Genomic DNA, 25,128 nt, shown 5'->3' on the forward strand with positions numbered 1-25,128 from the left:
TTAACTATTGTACCATTATGCCCCACGGCCTAATGTCCCGTTATGCCCCCAAATGTACCTTTACACTAAATAAATACAAAATATCATTGATAATCAATATCTGTGCAGAAATACTTTACTAAAGTGACTAGAAAAGATTGTTTAATAGCGTAAAATTACTTATGGTAATAAAAAATAGAATTTTATCATTGTTACCTCAGGCTGATCTATCAACGAAATTATAAGCGAGTCACGGAGAGTGCAGCGAACGCATTAAAAAATTTATAGCATTTTTCAGTTAAAAATAACATGACAACTGATAGCAACATGCGATAAGGATCATCTAATAGCAATAATTGCAAAATATTTCAATACATAACAGCTGTAAAAAGTTATAGATCATATCCCATTATGCCCCGCCGTTCCGTTATGCCCCAGGTTCCCCTACATGTCAATTTGATGTACAGAAGATAATCAGTGTCGACCAATTATTGATGATTTAGTTGATATCTAGTAGATGATGGACATGTTGTTTCGACCTCAATATGATATCAATTGAAATATGATTAGATCGTGGACGTCTACAGAATGTTTTCCAAATATCGTAATCTTTTAAATGTCAACTTGACTATTGATTTGACCTCCACTTGATTTCAATATGATATTCGCCAGATTCTTCGTCGACCTGCGAACCCGGGACGGGCACGAGAACGAGCCGGCGATAATTAAATTAAACAAATAAGATGTAATTGAGTTATGCGTACACGTTCCCACGACTTGAAGCGACGTGTTTGCACTTGGAGCTTTCGCTTCCGTTTCACGTTTCCTCGGCTACAAAATTTATTCGTCGTAAGAACACTCAAAGGATTTATCAGCCCCGTTTAACGCACGCACGTCAGCCGAGGAATGGAAAGCTTCTACGTCTCTTTATTTCTCATTGTCCTAAAGTAGCGAGATATCTGCTCTATATACGCGCGTTTACAGTCTATACATTTTTATTCCGCAAAAAGATGCAGCGTTCAGACATTCAGCACTCCGGTCGCTTAAATATTGAATTCGACGGGATATATCGGTGGATATGTGCTCTTGCAACATACAACGTTACTATATCGTACGGAGCGACGATACGAGAATCTCGAGTAACGCGACGGGAAATACGTCCAACAAAAGGGAAAGGCCAACGCGCGATCTCCGAGTCATTGTGTCACGTCTCGTGAAAATCGTGTAAGAAAATATTCAAACCAAAACTAAGGACTCTCTAACAATCGACAACGAAAAGGCAAAGAAACAACGCGAGAGTCCAAGATGTAATGCGTAAATCTGAAATGTAGAGGAAAGTCCGCTATTATGAGATAGGTTTCTAATATGAGATAGCAGGTTTCCGACATAAAAATTAAAATAGAGTAATGGAATAAGGCCAGTACATTTACGAGCCACTAATTGATTACATTAGATTAAAATAATTAGTTATAAAGAGTCATTTACAGTGTTACAAAGGAGGTTACGTATAAAGGTAAAAGAACGCATTATTTTTAATCCTAAATAAATAGTTAAACATAGATAAAATTGTTAAAAATATATAAAATGTAAAATCCTAAATAAATAGTTAAACTTAGATAAATTGTTAAAAATATATAAAATGTAAAATATAAAATATACACAGAGAGAACGGTTTCTTTGGATTTAGTAATCTTATTTGTTTGACTTGGATTTGTTTAATTTAAATAACATAATTTTATACTAAACATTATTTTGTTAGATAGAAGATTGTGTTGTTTCATTACAGAATACCATATTGTTTAATGGAAAAAATACTGTTATTTAAAGAAAACAAAATTTAACTTTAAACAGAATATCTTATTTGGTTAGATTACATATATTTTGAATAAAATAACGAATTTCTTTAATGTTACTCACACATGCAATAAGAAAAAGCATTATATCTTTTAAACAATTAATTGCTTATGACAATTATTGTAATATTTGAATAAAAATCCAAAGTATTATGGATTATATATCGAAGATGGAGAAACGCCGCTATATCCCTATCTTGCGACTTCTCTTGTTTACGGTATTTTTATTTCAAGACCGTATTAAATATCTTAAAATAATAATACGGTTTTGTGATTGGTTTATAATATCTTATATCGTCCTGTGGATACTGTATAATGTACTATGAATAACATCCTATGAAACTAGCGTAAACGGTACCCAGCGAGAAATGACTTGTTGAGCCGCGGTTCGATTTACGCTCATAGCGCTATAAACATCGTTCTATCTTCGTCTGACATTCGATGTGAAACAAATGGCGTTTTCGATTTGCTAACTCGGCCCGACTCCGAGTCAGAAAAGTTTGATCAAAAGTAAGATTTTTGCAGAAATTGTGGTTCAAATCTTGGTCGGGTCGAGTCAGAAAATCGAAAACGCTAAAAGACAGATTGGTACTTACAGTGCTGCGAGCGTGAATCGAACCGCGGCCGTCTCGATCACGGTCTTACATACAGGTCCTTCATCTCATATGGTGGGGGTAGGTCGAATTTTTCAGCCAAAAATCGTTTGTCTCTTGGCCACGAGTCTCTGCGGTACTGTAGCAGCGATAGTAGGACAGAGACACAGATATAGAAATCACGGTTTCTCTACTTACGTTGTATATATATTTAAATGCAATAATAAACTTCTTTGAATAAAAGAAAAAATTATTTAAATGAAAAATTAATCTTTTTCCAGAAAAAATTACATTGTTTTAATGAAACAACAATATCTTTAGGTCAAATAAATCCTATCCATTTATTAAACGAATATTTTAGTTGAAGTAAAGCTATTTATTATTTGAAAGGTCAAATAATCATATTTGTTGAAACAACAATTGGTTTGTTTGGACTATTCCAAAAGATAAATTTCTTTGAATCTAATAAAATTTATTAAATTCAAAGAAACCGTTCTCTCTGTGTAAAAACGAAGACGGACGACGTTTCGACATTACTTTGTCTTCATCAGCGTTTAAAATTCTTGTAATATAAAGGCGAAATAAAAATTAAACTAACAGGAAAAATCATCAGGGTCGCCAGCAATAATTAACAACGTCAAATTTGGTTGACCGTATCTGGCAATTTTTATGTTTAAGAATCACTACGTTTCGACCATGGGTTTTGGTCCTTTTCAAGCGATAACGATGAATTTTCCACTAAACAGATTTCGCTCCAAGAGCAATAAATTAACGATGAAACCAATAAACGGTGCCTATTAATTTAGCAATAACCCCGCTATCTCATAGGGGACTTTCCATTATACACGATGTCAAAACATCCAGATAAAATCTACAATATAATTTGCATAGATTCGGTCCTCGCTTCTTCAGTACATGATAGTAATTAGCAAAATAACACGTGACGAGCGACAATCAATACGCGGAAAGACCGGCTAAGGCAAAGATAACTAAAATGAAAATGTTGCCGTATAAATAGTAGGGGCATCTACATTGTTCTGTGTTGCAACACTCACTAAGTTTGCTGCGCAAAACGCGTATAGTTGTCTCCACTACTTATCATGCCAATATGAGTACGACAACCACAGATACAGCTGTCAATAAATATTACTATTTATTGTGCCGAACCCTGCATGTAATGCGTAAATCTGAAACGCAGAGGAAAGTACTCCACTATGAGATAGCAGGTTGTCACCATAAAAATTTAATCCCACGATCTAACAATGAATTTTCCACTAAACAGATTTCACTCCAGAAATTAATGATGAAACCATTAGACGGTGCCCATTAATTTTAGCAATAACCCCGCTATCTCATAGGGGACTTCTTTTCGCCGTGCACCCTAATTAGACATGTGGTCACCATATCGGTCTCTCCGTGTAGGAATAAGCCCACACTGAAAAAAATTTCTGGTTGAATATGGACGAATCAGATAATTCCTTTAGGATTTACCAGAATTCCTGTAATCCTACAGAAATTCTGGTAAATCCTAAAGGAATTCTGGTAAATCCTAAAGGAATTATCTGATTCGTCCATATTCAACCAGAAATTTTTTTCAGTGCATGGTTCGATGGCCGAAACATTCAATCGCCGCGACACCTGATAAAAATATTTTGACAACTAATCAGAATTTCTTTTCTATCGAAACCGAAAAATAAAAAAAACGCTCAGGCTAAAGTCTGGCTGATTGACAGTTTGCGCTCCCCGGTTTAGCGTAATGCGTTTTAGCAAGTACGCTGATGCGCTATCAACAAGTCGAAACAACTTCTTTTTTTTACATCGCAAGTTCTAGCATGCAAAATAAGTATCTCGGTACTTTAGCTCCTCTTAGCACCAGAGCACCTTCTTTTTGCCGTTCTCCGGGCGTCGCGAGCCACGTCTTCGCCGAGGAACTCTCGACTTAACATGGACACTACCGTTAGACACTTCCATCAGTCGCCGCGCGAAATCGTAAATTCGGATTAAAGATTCGTATCTCGCTCGTCGAATCGATCCAAGCCGGGCTCTCCTCCCAGCAGCGTAAATTCGCCTCTCGTGTTATGAGTCTGGAAGATCGACGCGTCTCTTTTTCCGGCACTGTCGCGCGCGCGCGCGCGCGCGACGGCGTGAAAAGCGAATCCCGACGAGTTCGCAGATTCGAATGGGTGGGAATCTCGCGACTGTGTAGAACAGTTTCGACGCTTTTCACGAAGGGCTGACACGTATATTCATCCGATTCCGTGTGAATCTACGGAATGTTACCGTTCTGACATGTGTCCTGAGCGAACACGAGGCACGCAGGCAAACGTAAGCAAGGACGCGACGCGACGCTTTGTCGTCGCGCGTACTCGATTCCTGCGAGAGCGACATAGCTGGTGGCCGAATATGCCTTTGTAACGTCGGACCACGTGCGCATAATCGCGCGCGGGTACCATCGCAAAATGTAATTTACGGATACACGGCGAAAACGCGGCCGTCAAATAGACACCATCGCTGCGCTCCGGAAGATGCGCAGGCAGATTGTTGAAATTCCCAAGAGCAAGACTCTCGCATGCTCGCAGGCAGAGAAACAGAAACTCGGGGGGGGGGGGGGGGGGAATGAAATTCGCTGCTCGTTCTTTATTCTCGGATTTTCCAGGTAGATCAACGCGGCACAACGCGTGTCGAAAGTTCGTTAAGGAAAGAAGGATAAAGTTTAAAGGATAAAAAAAACGGATAATTTAAGAGACAAAAGAGTAAAGAGCGAAGACAGGAGAGAGATGTTTATTAATATTAAGGGGCTGAATGAACAATCCCTCTCTTCATACAATATTAATAGTGTCCCTTCTTTTGATATTTTATCCTCCAGCTTTTAACTTCTGCTCTTTACATCTGTTGACGGGTGCGTTGATCTTTTTGTCATTTTTACAAAATGGATGGAAGTCTTTTTGAGAAGACGCGACCGTGCGCCTTGTGCATTTTACTCCGTTAAGTGCACATTCAACAGTAACTTAGTTTTGATTTAATGAAGTTACGAATCGCCGACGGTAATTAGTGTATCAAGACGAGCGAGATTTACATTCGACGAGAAATCTCCATCTCCGGGGTTTTTCCCTCGAGACGGCACATCAGCTGATTATTACAAGCGGATACTTTGGTCGAAGAATCAATATTGCCTATCTCGATCTGCGAAAGTTCCCGCCGAGGCTCTTACTTTCGCGGAACGATTGAAATTGACTGTTAACGCCGAAGCGATAAAATCGACATTTCGACAGCGAAAGTTCGGCGATCATTGTTAACAAACTGTCGAGCAATTATCGCCGCGTTGGCGTTGATCGAAGGGGGGAGGGTGGGAGAGCAAATTGTGAGAATTTGCGAAACACGAAACAGATCCACTCCGGGACCCGGATCGGTCGTTTAGTCTCGCAAACAGTTTGCCTTGCCCTCCGCGCGGTCAAAATCGCGTCTTACGCCCGTAACCGCGGCAGCGAGTTTTCGTTTTTGCGAAGTTGCCTGTTGTCGCAAAACTATGGTAACTACGGTCGCAATCTTCGGGAAGGATTTTGCAAATCCCGGGAAGGGACCTAGTGTACGGTCGACTGCGCGTTGAATCGATTTCGCCCTCGACTCGCAGTCGCATCGCGATAAGTGTTACGGCAAAATCAATTTGGTCCCGTTAAACGAATGGCGTCTCATATTTTGCGTAACTGACGTTTCCGCTGGCGGGGAAACGGTTTTATCGCACGAAAGAAATGCTAAAAGGCTTTTAAGTATTTCGTGAATTTTCGTGTAATAGCGACGACAGCAATAACAGTAACGAATAAAGGCGCATTTACTCGCAACACCGTTATTTGAAAAGTCGCGAACGGCTTTCTTCGAGAAACTCAGACCGCTTGGCGAATAGAAGCAAACTTTAACTTCGTGAAGGGCGCCACTGATTACGGACGATTTAAAATTGATTACACCTTGGAGCACCGCACCCGGGGGGGAGGGGAGGGCCTTTGAATGGCAATAGTGACTTCCGGCCCTCGGGAAATCGAACGTCACAAGCGAGTACGCTCGGACAAAGACCCTGCAAGATTATAGAGTCTCTCAAAACGGATCGGCCGTTGTTACGGGCAAGATCGTTAACTTTATAATGACACAATTGATAAGAAGACCGGACCACGTCCCGTCTATGCAGGTCAGTGCCCGCTAGAAGAGTCGAGCTCTTTTATACGGATCAGAGACTCTCAAATAAAATCATCTTACATGCCCCGCAACCATTTCCGCCCCCGTCCGAATCACGTCTATTTCGCCATTATTGCGCTATTAGACGAGAAACTTTCTACGCGGTATACTGTAGTCAAAAGTTATATTTTATAATGAGTTCAATTAGCAGAAAGTGCCGTCAAGTGTTCTGCAGATTTGTTTGCGATCGTTGTACAATTTTTTTTTCATCCCAAAATAGATACACTGACAGAAAAAAGTGGCTGCAGTTACCACAATCCCACTATAATTTATAGTCTCATTTTAGGAGCCAACCCCACATTTCTATAATTCTTCCAACTACGTAAGTTATGATCGACCTAACAAAGTATTATAGTTCCTATATTAATTTGGTAAGGTGTACTACAAATATTGCAATAACAATCAGAGTAAAATTTCGAATAACTATATGTAATAGTAATAATCGTATTTATATCGTAAATAATATTCTCCGCGTTTTATTGTGCATTGTATAACGCGTAAACAAATTCGTTTGACGCCGCGAAGGAAAGTTCAATAGTGTTTAGCGTAATGCGTTAAAAAAAGAGAGAGAGAGAGAGAGAGGAAACAAATTTACACGCTTCAATGATCGAAATGTGATTTGCATTTAGCGGCACAATCGCGGTAACTCTGACAAAGAAACGCAGGACAGGGCAAAGAGCGATATCCGTATCTCTGGAAAAGCGATGAATTATTAATTGCCTGTTGCGCCGATTGTACGGCATAGTGATCGATCAAAACCAGTGTCACTCGTCAACGACGTAGGATCCGCCTGTCACTCAATCCCGCGATTTCCATCGCGCGCGTGGACCGCGCCGGCGAAACGTTTCACCAACCGCGCGCACATATGGTACATTGGGCACGCGGTATTTTTTTTTATTATTTTCCCCCGGTCCCTTTCCTTTCCGCTGCGTGCGGTGCGAACAACCGCGGAGAGTCCGGTGGCAGCGGGTTCTGAATTCCGTTATCGACGAGATAAGCCCGCGCGAAACCGATGCGAGTAAGTATCGACTACGGACGCGCCTGGATGCATCTCACGATGCACGGAATCGCGTTCTCTCACTCCCCCCATCCGCTCTCTTCCTTTCCACTTCTTCACCCATTTCCTTCCACGATTCTCTCTCGGGCTTTCGGCATCGACCGCGCCGCTGTCGATTCTTTTATGGTACATCGAGTCGTTTATCTTCCCCGTTTGCCCGGGTTCTCACCGTGGCTTGAAGTCATACCGCTGAGAGGACAATGCGTCACATATAATTGGAAAAGTCGGGATTAACGCCGTAAAGAGGGGCAAAGTAAGGCAGCTAATGCATCTTTCGTTTTTGTAGCTTTTTCTAGGAATCAAACGTGCAATTGGCGCTAGAGAAACGGTTAATCGTAGCTTTTCTTCCCTTTTTTTTTCAATTTGTCGAACACGCCCTTTCAGCGCGTAGGAATTTATCGCGAATGTTTTATTAAAAAAAAGAGAGAGAGAGAGCGGTATTTGATGGAATTCGACTTTTATATAACGCTGATGTAATGGAATTTATAATAATATTTAAACGTTACGGCAATAATAAATGGTAAAATCAAACGGTTGCGTAAAATACGGCCTTCACTTCGAATGCGGGATAATATTTTTATGACAGATAAGCGGCTGACGGAGGTATAAAAATAGCTGCACATAAATCCCCCCCCTTGCGCCAAATGAAATGTAATTTTCTTAAAAGCATTTACAACGCAGATAACCGGAACATTGGTAGTATGAAAATTCGCGGTACACGAGAAACGGCAAAATAAGATTAAAAGCTCATTTCTCACGTTCCGACCCACTTATGGCCGAGACAATGGCCGGGGTCCGGAGAAACGAGGTAGGATCCCCTCGCGCAGTTGAGAACCGCGGTAAATGTTCTTCTACTTACTTCCCTCCCGAAGATCCCGAGGTCAATGAATCGGGCGGGCATTGCGCTTCCTTCAATAACGACCACTTTTTTCCTATTGAGGAAGATGCATCGTACGAGCGCGCAACAAAGACGTGACATAAAGTTTCGCAATAGCCTGCGATGTAGCGGACGGAACGCGAAAGAAATAAATGGGAAATCTATTGTCTCGCGCGTGGCTACTTGCCAGCGTAAGGTACTCGCGCTTCTCACCGATATTAACGAAAATATAACGAAATCGTCGGCGTAATGTATACCCCCGGTGGGCACTTGATTTTACGCTCCTTGAATCGCATTTCCTCATTTGACGGCGCCCGACTTCTTATCCGAGAGATGAGAAAGACCCGAAATTTCCATAAATTGAAATTCCACATCGACTACAGGCAATTCCGTTTAACTCGTCTGTGTCTTCTCGCCCGACGCGGATCACTCGCGCTAAATAATTTACGTCATCGCGCCTCGGCGACTTTAAAATGTTTGCCCGGTACGTTTCGCGCCGTGAGCGAAAGAGGTGGGGGGCGCGAACCCGGTCCAATCGCGACGAGACGCGAAAGGGTTAACGCACTAAAAAGGAGCGAGTCGAACGGAAGGAAAGAGGACGGGCGAAGAAACGAAATGCGAGTCGCGCTCCACGACGCCCGATGCGGTTGCTCAATATTTATTCTCCGGCTGAACGCCATCGGTACGTCGTCGTACACACACGAGGTGTACACACGGGGACGACATCCTGTCGTTTAATCGATAATCCGCTCGACTCGTCCAGCCTTAAAGGCATTGCATTTCCGCTCGCAAAAAGGGGGGGGGGCAGAAGAGGGGACCCTCTCTTCTTCCCGGCCCTTTACGCGATTCACGCCGGCTCGCGCGTCCAGACTCTTAACGGACGTATGTGTGCGCCCGGTCGCTTTATTTCGCCGGCATAGTATTTTTACGACGCCTGCATAATACACCGTGACACGGAGGATTCCGCCAAATACGACGCTTTCCTATCCGGCTAGAATATTCGGGCCCTCTCTCCACCTCTCGGTCCGTCCCCGCGCGCGGAGGATCATCGATTTACGAGACGGCTCGGTGTATAACTCTGAGCACGCTCTTTTACTACATTATAAAAATAAATATTCGATTCTCGTTTGGTGGGACGCGCGGGCGGGGCGACGAAAACGGGAGCCTGACAGTTGCACACACGTATACACACGTATATTCGTCGGGAATAAAAATAAAATATATCCAATGGAGGACGTTTCGCACGCGCGGTACCGAACGCGATTATTCTCTGGTGCACGCGACAAAACGACGATGAGAATCGCGTTGACGAGTCCAGCTCGTTCCTGTAATGCCCGCGGCAGATGTTCCCGCTTTTTATATATATATATATGTATATATATATATATATATATTCTTGAATGGTTCGTCTCGTGATCTGGAATCTATTGATTACCGCCCCGGCTACTCTCGTGCATTACCCCTTTACACCGTTAAGCATTACAGCTGTCACTTGCGAGTTTTAAGGCGATTTCGTTGGATCTAACCGTCTCACTTAATCCTTTTTAATCCCCTTTAGAGCTCATCGTAAATCGCTTGAATGCGTTAGCGATCCTTACGCCTGTCGTTACTTCTTTCATCCTTTCGATACCCACGATGCTCGATAAATGCAACAATACGTCCGTCAGTAAGATGAGAGCATCCGCGAATAACCGCTAAATCTATAATTAATTATATAATCGTACAAACGTAAAAACTCTCGCTGCGAATTTTACGAGCTCCATGCGAGTTCCCTGCGCACGAGAACTCTCGGGGAACTCGCAGAAAAACTCAGAACTCGCAAAGAACTCTCAGGGAAACCTCGCAACTCGCAGAGAACTTCCGCTGCGAATTTTACGAGTCCCCTGCGCACAGGATCTCTCGGGGAACTCGCAGAGAACTCTCGCCGCGAATTTTGCGAGTTCTCTGCGCCTGAGATCTCTTAGGGAACTCGCTGCGGATTTTGCGAGCTCCCCTAGCATGAGAACTCGCAGAACTTGCATCGAGAGTTCTCAGCGAGTTCTGAGATTTCTCTGAGAGTTCCATGAGAGTTCTCCTGCACAGGGAGCTCGCAAAATCCACAGCGAGAGTTCTCTGCAAGTTCTGCGAGTTCCCCGAGACTCCTCACGCACCGGGAACTCGCAAAATTCGCCGCGAGAGTTCTCTGATAGTTCTGAGTCTTTTCTGCGATTTCTCTGCGAGTTCCCTCGAGAGTTCTCATGCGCAGGGAACTCGCAAAATTGGCAACGAGAGTTCTAGAGGCAAATTTCCAATTTGCACCTTTTTCTATCAGTGTACGTGCGTCAGTAAGATGAGAGCATCAGCGAATAACCGCTAAATCTATAATTAATTGTATAATCGTAAACACGTAAAATACCGTAATTGCATTTTCTGGATAACGTATGACGCTTGTAACTTTTAATTATACGTTCGCAAGGTAGCGGCGGGGGAGGGTGTCTATTTTTACGGAGAACCGTAGATACCGATATCGATAATACCGACCGTCGTGAAATATTCAATATGCGCCCGGTGTTTTCATGCAATTAGTCGATCTTCGAATATTACTGATAGCAAAGTCAACATTTGAGATTAACATAACGAGCGTGGTGTAACAACTGCAATATTATTCTTGTATAACATAAACGACCGGCGCGCATGAAGTTATTTCGCGCAATTTTGGACGAAATTTCGTGTACTAATTTGCCGTAAATATTTAATCGTCGCTGCACCGCGGTTTATCAAAGTTTATCCGTTAATACGCGCGCGCTGATACACGCGGAGACGTGTCGCGCGCATTTTACGCACGCCCGAATAAAACTGACGGGTATCGGCGACGCGCAGGACTCGCGCAGGTGTCTCTCGCGGGTTCCCGGCACGAGACATCTCAGTTCCGCATGACGTAGCGAACTGCCAGGTATGATATACCGATGTTTGCGCACGGCGAAGACCCGGTAAGACCCCTCGGATGCCGTATCCTCGTTGGATTTCGCTTCCCCGATAGGTCAGACGTGGATTAATGTCGGCGTTGCGCTGGTCTTGCGCGCGCTCCGCCGGATAACGAAACGAGATGGACGTGCGCGTGAAGTCTTCAGCCCGCGTTTAGCGCGGAATCAATCGCGACGTGTTACGTTCACGAAGGGACTACCGTGATTGTAAATATCCTCCGGCCCGCGCGCTGCTTGGAAACGGGATTTACACAACGAGCCGGCCCGGGCAATATTCTTTTACAGCTTTCGATCGGACGGGCGGAAGGTGTGGCGAACCGACGGAATATATTTTGTTTGGTGCGCGCGATCAAAGATCGAAAACGCATCGCGCGGAGCTCTCTCTCTCTCTCTCTCTCTCTCTCTCTCTCTCTCTCTCTCTAGAGAGATGGAAGTTGAGATACGTCCAAGTCGAACGTATGTAATATATCATAGAAGAGTGTTATGCGTCTGCATCGCTATCCGAAGAAATATTGGGATATTTGAGAAATGCCTGTCTAGGGGGGGAAAAAAAACTTGCGGTCGGAATCGCGCGTAAAGGGCGTTCTAGTTTCAATATTAAAAAAAATAATCCGCCGTGCCGGAGCACCGTGCCGAGATCCAATATGTAAAAAACATTACGATGCACCGTAGATTAATAACAAAAAATGACTAGAGCTGGTCTGCGGTCCCAACAATATTCGGTTGTATCGCCCGTTGCGCGGGATGTTACATCCATCCATATGTGAAATCCGCGAAACGTTTCTTTGACGAACGCGATAGTCGCGGGGGTGGAGGGAAAAAAAAGCCCGGCCGCCACAAATATCGGCGAAATATGGGACGAACACGGGGGTAGCAAAAAGCGCGCGAAGGGCCACGACGGATACGAATGCGCGCTCTTATCGTAACTCTGGATACGATTATTGCCGTTCATACGCCGACAGCCAGACCGAAAGTGTTGCGTTTCGCGCACGTGCTGGCGTTTCAATGGGATACCCGTTACGCGCGAATACCAGGCGCATATTGTAACGAAACATCTCGCAGTTTTACGAGACCGTCCGCCAGAGGGCGTCGTCTAAGATGCGAGGGATGTTTTAGCTGTTGTTTAACGGTGGCTTATCGCCGGTAGATTACCTCACGGTTGTTCGCTCGACGACTAACGCCGCGCTTTATCGCCGGCGCATTGTATAAAACGCGGGCGGATATAAATTTCTGTCTTTACTTTACACACGACGTATTTTCGCGCTCACCTCGCATACGTTTTTAGGGCAGCTCCTGCGGCGCGAGAGCGCAATATCTTCCGCGGCGGAGTCTGCTGGAGTGGAACACCACAACTCTTATAGACGTAACACCGGCGTCTCATCTCGGCTCCCGCGGCGTGGAAGTACTTTCTGTATCTCCACCTCCCCGAGGTGGTACAATTTTTGTTTACCACCCGCGCGGACTGCGACTCGTGTCGCAGTAAACCAGAAAGATTTAACGATGCGTGTCCACCGCGTCTCGAAACAGGTACGACGGTTATGAAAAAAAGGGGGGGGGGAAGTGTAGATATGCAAAATAAAGGCGAGACATAAAAAGACGGGGCGAGTGTCGGAGGATTCGTTAATGTTTCACGACACGAGCACTTCCGATTCGACGGTACGCGCGACATTTCCGTTCTCTCCTTTCTCGAATGTGTCTCGAAATATTTTTTCGTGTTAAAAGACCGTGTGCACCGCCGAGGCGCGGAACAGTTTCCTCGACGTTGAATTTCGAAGGGAGGCTTCGGAAAAAGTCGCGCGAATAGATTGAGAAATATCCCGAAGACCCCTAAATGCTAGCAACCCCTGAATTACAGCCTGTTCTTGAAATATCGGCTCCTAACGGCACGCGATGCTTCTTTTCCACTTTGTGAATAGCGGTAAGGACGCAGTCGATCGATCATAGTTATGTAATCTCTGGTCAAAAGATATACGCCGAGAATATATTCCATCACGTTTGCGCACCGAAAAGGAAATGAATAATCCAATCTGGACATTTAATCTCTCTCTCTCTCTCTCTCTCTCTCTCTCTCTCTCTGGCGCGCGCGCATGCTTTTTTCCTCTGTGGGTGCTCTTGATGAGATTACCAGCCACGAATAACAAGTCATGCATTTGTGACAAATTTGATAACACTCGAGTTATTAGGGTGAATGTTAATGAATTTCATGTATTTTTTGCGGATCCTCGCATCCTCTGAATCCTCCGCCCGTCTCCCTTTCTTTCCCCCGTTCTGTCGCTCGCCCCGATTCCGCGGCACGCCACCCCGTAGCGCTGCTTACGGATTTACATGCCACGCAGGAATGAGTAATATCTACTTTGCATTTTGCGCGTGATTTTGTCAGTTGATGTTACATCCAGCGTATTAATAATGCAGGGCACGCGAGCCAAGTTTATACGCCTACGACACCGAAATCGCTTTTTATGAGAGAATTATTACACGCGGAATGCGAAATGTTGTTTTGCATGCCACCGCATACGTGCGAGCATGTCGCGGAATCGACAATAATAAAATTTCGTCCACGCGTGTGAGTGAAATATCGAGGCGAGTGAAACACGGTAATGTCAATGTTCTATCGTCGCGATATGTTAATTCGCCCCCTTCCTTTCGAATACGAATATTAGAACAATGTGATCAAAAGAACCTCATTAAAAAATTGTAGATAATGAAAAATGCATCGACTCCTCTTACCAATTTAATTTCAGTGACATAACACGGTTAGAACCATGGTGTAAAGCTACAAGGGGAAGCAATCTGGTGGATGCACAGTGTCAACCAATCAGAAGTGGCCCAAACTACCGAAGTGACCAATAAGAAATGTGCCCCAACCTTCAAACTGCAAATCATTGCGGTTGAATGCAGAAAGAACCAATGAACAATTTGTCCCAGAAATTGGTTACATGCGCAAAGTTTCACCTTGTATCTTTATACCATGGTTAGAACTATCGGTAAACAGAACGTATCAAGTCAGGTCGATGGGAGATTTTCATCGATTCCGAAAACGAAGTTCGCCAACGAAGAATTCTGTTCTGCATTCGCAACTTTATTACTTTGCCGGGCAACGCTTGCATTTTGCTGAAATGCTCATTAATATCGGTAATTGTTAGGGAACTTTGTTCACATAATAACCGTTTACATCGTCGTTTTTTTCCCCAGGTTAAGAGATCTAATCGGTTTATTTGCGTGGGAACGCGCTGTAACGTTTATACAAGAGAGCACAAAGCGCGCCTCTTGCATTTCTTCCCGACATATCGAATGACACGCGCGTCAGTGGAACATCGTACGATCGTCGATGAGTCTCAGGCGCACGAGTCGTATTACGAGCGCGTAGATAGAGGGCCGCGAAGAAATTTCGATGGGACTTGAAGGCGTCAGTAGCAGACAATAACTCGCGATCGGGAAGTCGACTGCTCTCGCCGGCTGCTACTCGATATTCACGCGAAATAGAACGCACCGCGGCGGGTGCAATCGTTTCAGCGGCATTTCGCATCTCCAGAATTCAATATCGGAGGCGGACTATCTACGCCAGCGGGCCGACAAAGTGGATGATAAAAAAAAAATACGCGTGAGCGCGGGGACGTTTGCGAGATTCCATCGCGATGGGCATTGCGCAAAGTGTCGATTTCAAAAACGTGATAGCAATCCGGCCATAATTGGACCGACGTCATGCAGCGCTTTGCACTGTCCTCAGGGCTGTCTTTCCCCGTATTTTTCGGCAACCATTTCGCGGCTGTTTTTATCTATTGATAATATCGCCGGCGCACACTGCCATTACGAATCGCTCCGGCTAATTCTAACGCATTGCGGGGAAACTGGTGGTCGCGCGAACCGTAGACGCCAGTGATTTGAACGGCCCGTCTTGTCCGGACGATGCACACATCAAAATTGATACTGGGTGTCATGTAATACCCGCCTCTTATTTATGGATAGAGCGGCTTAGATTGAGTCGAAAAGTCCCCTACCATTTTGCAATTTTCGCAATAGTTAACGAGTTATTAATTAATAAAATCGATGTCTTAGCGCGGCCTACCGCGCAATTCAAGCTCGCGGTGAGACTCGGCCGTCCCGCGATCGGCATTGCTAGGCGCGCGGGGAATTGTTTATGACACACGGCAGGGGCTACGTATAGTAGGGTAAGCGAACTTATTTCGGAACACTTTTTAAAAAACTTGCTGTATCTTTTACATAAAATTTTCTAAAACAAATCTGATATATGCTAGTTAAGAAGTCATCCTTTAACTATTAATTAGGCATAAATTAATATTGGAAGAAGACTTTGTTTTTAAATGGCGGACAATCAATTCAAGTACTAAATTTGTTCCGAATTAGGTTCACCTGCACCTAATTCGGAACAGCTGTTTTCATATACAGCTGCATTTCGCAACAACATAGTTTCATAATTCAATTAAGCAACGATTATCTTCCTTGAACCTTTAACTGTTGTTTAAGTCCAAAATATAAGAGAACAAGCAAGTAATATAAGAGAAATATGAAATTATTGTACCTATATACTTTACCGTAACTCATCCCACTCAGAAGCGCCCTGTCATGACAACCAATAACAAAAATATACTATTGTCAATTATTTTCTGTATCTACTGCTCATTTCTTCACATCACAAACTTTATTTATGATGCTCTTTATCACCAGCATTAAAATTTGACATTACGTGACAGCTAACAGGAGCAAAATTAAAGTGTTCCGAAATAGGTGCTGTTCCGAAATAGATTCGCTTACCCTAAACAGGTTCCCGCGCGCCAAGCTATGTCAATCGTGGGACGCCGCGCGTTTGAAGTGGGCGGAAGGCCGGGTTAAGGTAGCGATTTTGAATAATTAATAACTCGTTAACTATTGCGAAAATTGCAAAATGGTGGGAACTTTTCGACCCAGTATAGTCCGCTCTATTTCATTCGCGAAATGTTCCTGATTATTCACGACTCCGCAAATCTTTTAGTCTACGTTCTTCGTCGCGCTTCACGTTAATCAGTTGTCTTCATTACAGCTGATGCAATCTGTCTACAGTTGGTAGCGGTCGGGAGTAACAAGTTACGTAAGCGTCCCGGAACATGATAGAGATGGTAGCAAACATTAGGCGCGTTTAATATTTACATGCGTCGAAATATGCTACAAACGAGAGAAAATGCTGAATATCGTACTTCAAATATTTCCGACCAATATCGATACTACAGATTTGCGTTGCAAAATTTTATCACCATTACCTGTTACACGCTGCTACATGCTGTATTTTACGAACAAATATAGAAACGGCGAATAACAATGCGATAAATATCGATGTATAACATTAACTAGTAATGCGTGGATGGATCCGAGTAAATTTTTTATTCGGTTTGAGATCAATAAAATTATTATCAAAATCTTTTTCGTGTCTCCTCCCCTGTGTTTTTCTGCTTACTACTTTTCGCAATTTGCAATTTCTACCTTACATTTACAAAATGTATGTTAAGCAAAATATATAGATTCGAATTGCACCGCTAAGTAAATGTAAGAATAGTTTAAATGAGGAATTGCCCTCGTATAATCGACGATTTCATCATACGAAAGTACGCAAATATTCACGGTGTATTTGGAGTCCAGAATTGGATGTGTGCTTAGTCTATCGCTACGATATAGTTTGTAAAAGGGGACATGTTATTATTTTGTCTAATAATAAAGAGATGAAGGTAGTCGCTCCTAAAAAACATGATGAAGCACTCAAATTATTAATTTTATAACTAAATTTATTTTGTCCTCGTATTGTACCTAGAATAATTAATGCAAATATACACCAGTCTCTCTCTCTCTCTCTCTCTCTCTCTCGCTTTCATAATAGAAATGGATAAGCATATAATGTAATTCTGTTTTCGGATCAATTATCAAATTCATTTCTATGAAAGAGTATAAAGCGCGATATATACATCTCCAATTTCGTACAGTAATAACGATGATTTATTAATTTTAATTATTAACATCACATTGCATTTGCCAAATTGTAAACTGCAAAATAGCTATTGTTCCCGGCAAATAATAGCGAACGTATAAATTGCATATTTTCGAAAAGAACTTGTATATAGTCGAGAGAGAGAGGGGGGGGGGGAGGAGGAGATAAAATATAAAGAAGGGAATATATTTTATACGCCCTATTGATGTATTGGTGTTTGCGACGTTCCAGCCTTATCTTTGTTGCGCGATATGTAAGGGCTGGTTTAGTCGGCTCCGTGTCTCGACGAATGTATATCCGTCGGAGGGATGCAATTTTACGTTCCTCGCAGAGGACAAAAGCCGCCATCGACCATCGGCCCCCTCGGCGATATTCTTCCCAGCCTCGCAAGCGAAAAGAAGTGCCCGCGAGATGAACTTTTCGTTATAATAGAGCCGTCGAAAGGGTTCGGGGTGGGGGCGGGGTGGAACTGTGACAACAAGTGGCGTCGTAACGAGCTTTTTATAGCGGCTGTGCGTGTGTATGTGTGCCAGTCGTCTCTCCCGTGTGTAAAAACGTGACTTTCTCGAGCGCGTGCCAGGCGAGCTGACTCGCGCCTTCTTGACCCGCGAAAACAGCTTTTGGCGTTGTTTACCGTGGAGTTGCGCAACGAGGCCGACCTGTCGCGTATAGCGGGGCGGTAAATTGGGTTATCACCGCGGGATCGGTACAAGTATTAACAACTCTTTCGAGCAAGAAACCTAACCAGCCCCCCCAAGCTTCGCGATAATCGCCGCCATTAGCGTGCGGGCTCGCTCTCGGACCACCAGCGGCTACGACACACTGCGGTTTTTCGCCTTTGGAAAGCGATCGAAAATATTTTCGTACAAATGGCTCGCGCGCGAACGGAACGTTTTTACCGAAGCGCTACTTGTGTGCACTTGCGGATAACGCAAAACGACAAGTGTTGATAAAAAGTAACGAGAGCTTTGGAAGATCCGATATCATTTCATGTATAAATTCACGTTGTCACGGGAAATACATGTAACGTTCGCCCGCGTACGACATACTTTTTTTTTTATTCCATACATTTCACGAAGTGACGCGAGCCAAAATTATATTCTTGCAAGGGAGTAATTATCACGACTGTATTGCAATTACATTGAAATAAATGAGCTCCTCTAGATAAGAGCATTCGTAAATGCGGGCTTGTAACCCGCTTTTGATTCGTTAATCAATAAATGATCATAGGTAATTTAATTCCCCATTCGCAGCAATAACGAGATATCTGACCATTTATTGATTAACGAATCCAAACCGAAATTTTCGGCTCAATTTACAAGCCCGCTTTATCGATGGCGAATAACGTCAGAAAAATGCCGATGTGAAATAACGCAATGGAGAGCAGCGAAATGCGCGGAGGTCAAATCTCGTCTTGTCCTTACGTAACCGAGGCCGCGGTAAGAAATTCAAAGTGGACGCCATCGCGCGGCATCGCCCTATTCATTATTTACCGTTAAACCGTGCAGATACGCGCGCAACTTTCAGAATTGCAAATTTTAAATACAAACAAAATCATAAAATAAAACGCGGAAAGCCGAAGCGGGAGCTAATAGTTATTCTGTTCAAACGAAGCCGCGTGTTTCAACGATATTTTCCCTCTCGCGGCTGTGGAGAACATATTTCTACGTGCGCACAAATGTGCATGTACATTTGTTGTATATTGACGTTCTAAAAGTTGCATTTCAATTACATGTTGCCGGAAAACAGACAATTTAATTAAATCACCAGCGCCGCGGTTGTTCCGCTGATGCGCGATACCATCGCGATGTATCGCGAGGTATAATTTCGCGGGATGGACAGATGCATTCTTCTGCACGAAACGGAAATATTTTCACGAAGGCGAGCTCGCCCGAATCCCGCGGGAGGAACACCAGTTAACAATCCGTACGGCATGGATCATCGTCTACGTCCATCACGATAGGAAACCGTGACAGTATAAGGGTGCCGGGGTGACAATCAAAGTTAGGCCGGATATCGACGGGCGATCCATAAATAAGCTCTTTTTTTTTACGCGAGTGGGTGACGGCGATTGCTTTCGGCACTTTATCGGATATATTGTCTGGCAGCATGCGGGCACCGAACCGACAAATCCGGCTGAGAAATGACATTTGAATTATTCGCATTCGATATTTCGCTGTGTGTGTGTGTTTTTTTTTCTTTTCCAAAGCACCATGGACCTTGCCGCAAGGAAATTACATTTTGCCAAACAACGAAAATATTCCCGGGACAAATAGGGCCCGTCACGTTGAACGGTTTACATTGACGACAATACGAGCATATAACGTCATAAAGGAGAATTGCATTTCAATTTTTTTTTTCAACGGAAATCGAAAAGTAAACGACGTGTGCATATTGCGGCATATTGTCGGCAATGCTTCCGATATTATTGTATAGTAATACAGTAGTGCATAACCGCCGCATAACCGATGCTTTACGTTTATCGTCATAGATTTCATACGACGTGGCCGCTACGTTTTTCGAAACGTTCTAATAAGTTCGAGTGAAAACTTTAGCGTACCTGCTTGCAGCCCCGCTCAAACATGGCCCGGATAATCACCTGGAATGACAGAAAAGGGAAACGTTAGTAAGGGAAAATTAAAAAATACTTTTCGGGACGTATTATTTCAATATCTCCCGTGAAATTGTGAGACGACACGACAGTTGCGCGTCACATCTTTCTGCATTTACATGTATAAATGCGAAGTACTCTAATTATAATACCTTTGCCGACGACTCGTCCTCATCAGCTTACGTATAAAGCTTTCATAATCGGCGGATAAAAAAAGGGTGAATATTAGCAGAATATCGGATATTTCAGCAAGGAATATTGAGGTACCATCCTCTCGTAAATATGAGAAAAAACGCATTTCGTTTTACATGCAAATCGCAATTTCAATGCCTCTGAAATGCAAGCTACTGTGTGTGTGCGACACAGTAATCTATAGTATACAAAAAACTAACTCTTTCCCGTCTTCCCACTTTCTTCCCACTATTATCATCGAAAGAGGATTTTGGGTACTTGGGCGACTCTCAGTCAAGAATTTATTATAATCGCATTCTCAGCGTCTTAGGGCTGCAAAATATCAGTTCTAACGGGGTCCCGATTGAAACTCCGGGAACATTTGCCTCGTTGCCGAACTTGGAAGCCAATCGTCGCAGATAAATCGGATTTTGCAGTTGACGGTTCCCTTAATTACCTCATCCGTCGCCTCAATAGTCTAACGTTTCCGTAATAAAGCGCATCCAAGTTTCTCGCGATGCGACACACATCTAATCTGTATTAATGAAGCGGTAACAATTGTTTAAATCTGCCCTTTCTTCATTTCGCTTCAAATCGCCCACAAACAAAACAGCTAAATCTTTCAGTATTCGCCAACTATGCAATTATAGTTTCAAATGCTACGTATTTTTCTCTCAACGTGTGACTGGTGAAAAAAATCCGCCGTGCAGTTACTCTTATATCTTTCAATTCTAATTCTTTTCACACGCATATTCTTATCCTTACCGAGTCGGCGCGCGACGTACCGTCGCGAGTGAGAAAAGCAGTTCTTCGCCGTTATAATCGAGCTGCGGGAGAAGCCGGGAGTGCTCGCCAACCGTTCTTACATTACTCGCTCATCGTATGCGTGCGGGGGAAAATAGGTTGGACTTAAATAGCGAGTTCCTCGCTTTCTACCCCCGGCGGCTTTGCACGCACGCCCATGCAAATTTTAAAATCTGTATTTCAGAATGAACGTGCCAACACCCGAAATGGCGTTTTATAACAACGGGGAATATCCAGTTGATACTCGGTGTACTTTGCGTAATTACGAAAGCCGTGTACACCGGCGGCGTGTGGGAATTCACCGCTTTACATAATGGAGCGTTAATTCGGTGAACGAGTGACCGAGTACCGCACGCACTCAGTTTCACAAACTTGGCAAAAACGAGGGAGGGGGGCGGGGAGGAAAGAGTGAAAAAAAAAGAAGGTAAAATGGGGGATAATTGCGCTTGTAATGGGAATTTTCGTACCTCCGCTTGATAATTCGCTCAAATGGAACGAATGGACGCGAGAAACGTAAATTAATCCGCCACCGTGGCAATAGTCGTGAGAAATTGCGACGCCATCCATTATGGCGGAAGTTCGCCACCGCGTCGGCGAATTTTGTGGAGATTCTAGGCAGTTTCGGGAGAGAAATGTTGCTTAGAGCAACGCCGCGATACGGAAAACGTGCTCTATCGCGTGCTCCCCTCGCATTTTCAAATCCGGCCCGCTCGCGTGTGCGTTTTCCGTAAATGACAGACAACGGTGACACGTGTATTTTAGGATTAGTGTTCTCGCGTGCGGCACTCTGTCTCCGCCAGCCAGGAAGAACATAAGCCCCGTGGCACACATTCTGGCACGTACGTTTCCTTCGTTGACCGCAATAAGGGTACGCGCCGTCATAACTCCAAGATGTATAGAAAAGTTTACGTTCCGATGAGCACGTTGGGCGGAACCGGGTGTAACTATTGTCTACGTAATCAGACCGAGTTTGCGCAGGTACGTCCTGATCGTCAATCGTGATGGCTTACAGGTAGACGGTGGAAGTTACATAATTATATTCAGAACTCAAATGTCATTATATATATATTACAAGGAATGAAGTTTGTTAGCCAAGAAGGGATCGAAATACTCCGACGTCGCAAGTAGAATAGTTAATTATCTCCGCGACAAGGACGAGCATGCATATTCAGAGACTGGATCGTGACCTTCTTTACATAAAATTATGGCGTATAAATGATCCTTTTTAGATACGAGGAGGCGGTACAAAGGAACGTATCAAGCCAGATTGACAATAGATAATATCTGTACAATTTAGACTGATGTACGCTACGTAATTGATCGTATGACAGAGTCGTCTGAAATAAATCAACGTAGTCTAGATCTCGCCAACAATACCGCAGATACAATCGGAGCAAGATAAATTACATCGGAGCAAGCTCGAGCAAGCGGAGAAGCGGAGCAGCAGTTAAGGGACGTACTTGAAGGAAAAAAATATCAATATACCCCGCCGGAATTATGGACTCGGACAAAGGAAGATTATAATATGCAATGCGCGGGAGACGCATGGCGGCTTCTCTTTTTGGATTAAGAAATAAAAGTCACTCGCGGCGCAAGATTTACAATGCTCGTTCTCTATTCCCGTGCATTATTGCAATTCTCTCTTGTCACGGCGCGGGAATATGCAAAAGTAACTTCCACGGGCGCGATAAGGTTCTTCTGCACGGGCTCCCGGACTTCCTCCGCCGGAAGTACGTTATTTCGAGAAAAGTGCCCGTCTCGCGACCACCTTCCGCGCGGCAGCGCGCAAGCTCGCTCGCTCGCGCGACGGCACGCCGCGGCGAGCGAGGCGTAAACGCCGAGAATGCCGGGTGTAATAAGGAGTCGCGACGCGGGGAATCCAGCCAGGATTCACGTCACCGAGGTGCCGCGGGTTCGCGCACGCGTTCGCAGAAACACTCGGCGAACTGTCTACCCGCCTAACGGTGCGCGCGGGCCGCGGGGCCCAATTTCGTCTCGTGCTCGGAATGTCGATCACGCCGGAGTTTTCGCCCGACACGCCTGCGCGAATAGTTTGCACAATGCAGCCCGTAGTCTCGAAACTACGGATTGCAAAGCGATATTTATTATCCCCCCACCCCCTCCCCCAACCCCCGTCTCTCCTCGACCTCGGCGCACTAACCGGAATTGCAGTGGTGCATGTATGCGCCGCCACGGCGAATCGATGTCTTTCGTTTTGCTCCGCAGCACGACGTCTTTGAAAAGATGTGGCCGAGTTTCCAGATCGTATCTGTCGGACGCCCTACTATCGCCGGCCTATATTTCGCAGCGCGCAGATTGATATCTTAATTAACGGTTACACGAAAATCTCGTGCCCCTCTCTATTAGCCGAGGCAAGTCAACGAATTTCCGCTGCAAAATCCGTCTCGACTTGCGCGAAGTGAAAAATGTCACTTCTTGATATACGTTTTAAACGCGGATTATTAACGATGCTGAGAAGGTAAAATATTAAAAGTGTAAAGCACTTGTTAAAAACGTGAATTTACAAAAATTATAAATATGAGTTCGGAGGAGGTTATTTTTGAACGCAAGACTAACGCGGAAAGAAAAATGTAGCTACCGCGGCTAAAAACTGCGCGTGGCAACTGAATTTCAGTTGTAAAATACGTACGGCTAATATTTAGTTGTGGTAGCTAAATATTCCGCTACCGTGTCTATCAGCGTTAGGCGCGACAGCAAACCGTTTGCCACACCCTCGGAAAGGATTTCTGTTAGCGAGACAAAAATATTCTTGACGCATTTACATTTCTCACTCATTTAGTATGATATCAAGATAAAATCAATAATTCTTCAGTTAAAAAGATTGCCTTATTATATTGAGACAAAAGTAATTTATATAAATGTAAGTTTATACAGGGTGTTATGTAATACCCGCCTCACCTCTTTATTTACAGATAGAGCGGATTAGATTGAGTCGAAAAGTCTTGTACCATTTTGCAATTTTCCCAATGGTTAACGAATTATTAATTATTAAAGTCGCTGTCTTAGCCCGGCCTTAGATAATCGGCGTTGCTAGGCGCTCGGGGAGTTGTTTATGACACGCGGCAACGGCCACGTATAATAAACAACTCCCCGCGCGCCAATCGCGGGACGGCCGCGTCTCGTCGCGCGCTTGAATTGGGCAGTGGGCCGGGCTAAGATAGTGATTTTTAATAATAAATAACTCGTTAACTATCAAACTAAAATCAATAATTTTTATTCCCCGCTGTCGAATTAAAAAAAGATTGATTTACTATATTGAGACAAGAGTAACTTAAATAAATATAAGTTTTTACAGTGTTATGTAAGACCGTCTCACCTCTTATTTACAGATAGAGCGGATTAGACCGAGTCGAAAAGTCCTCTACCATTTTGCAATTTTCCCAATGGTTAACGAATTATTAATTATTAAAGTCGCTGTCTTAGCCCGGCCTACCGCCCAATTCAAGCGCGCGGCGAGATGCGGCCGTCCCGCGATCGGCGTTGCTAGGCGCGCACGGCGAGATGCGACCGTCCCGCGATCGGCGTTGCTAGGCGCGCGCGGAAGACAGTGATTTTTAATAATTAATAACTCGTTAACTATTGCGAAAATTGCAAAATGGTAGAGGACTTTTCGACCCAGTCCAGTCCGCTCTATCCGCAAATAAGAGGTGAGGCAGGTATTACATAACACCCTGTATATTCATGCAAACATCCTATCTGTTCCTACTCATCGTACGTCTAAATTTCAAGCTGCTTTTTCCTATACTGCAGTAAAATATTACAACCAACTTTCTCCTTCCATTATATCTTCACCCTCTCTCTCCTCTTTTCGACTGGCAGCGGCTTCTTTTATTGCTCACCATCTAGAAGCTTAACGAAACGAGGCTAGATGCGATTCACTAATCAAAGTATTCAGGGATGTCAAACCGTCATGAACTATTACATTGTAAACTGTAGAAATTTGATTTTGCGTTAAACGATAAACCTTTCATTTTATATTTCTATATACTATATACAGG

General features: G+C 43.9%; 1 protein-coding gene across 1 annotated transcript in view; it reads right to left on the minus strand.

Moving 5' to 3' along the window:
* Positions 1-25,128, minus strand: part of LOC105564903 — a 246,384-nt gene that overhangs the window by 107,313 nt on the left and 113,943 nt on the right. The window contains exon 4 of the mRNA XM_012017670.1: positions 20,084-20,122. The gene's annotated coding sequence lies outside the window, so the exon portion shown is untranslated. The remainder of the gene's footprint in view (positions 1-20,083; positions 20,123-25,128) is intronic.

This window comes from Vollenhovia emeryi, unplaced genomic scaffold, assembly GCF_000949405.1.
Source record: "Vollenhovia emeryi isolate VEMERY1.0 unplaced genomic scaffold, V.emery_V1.0 DF939158.1, whole genome shotgun sequence".
Classification (NCBI taxonomy): Eukaryota; Metazoa; Arthropoda; class Insecta; order Hymenoptera; family Formicidae; genus Vollenhovia; species Vollenhovia emeryi.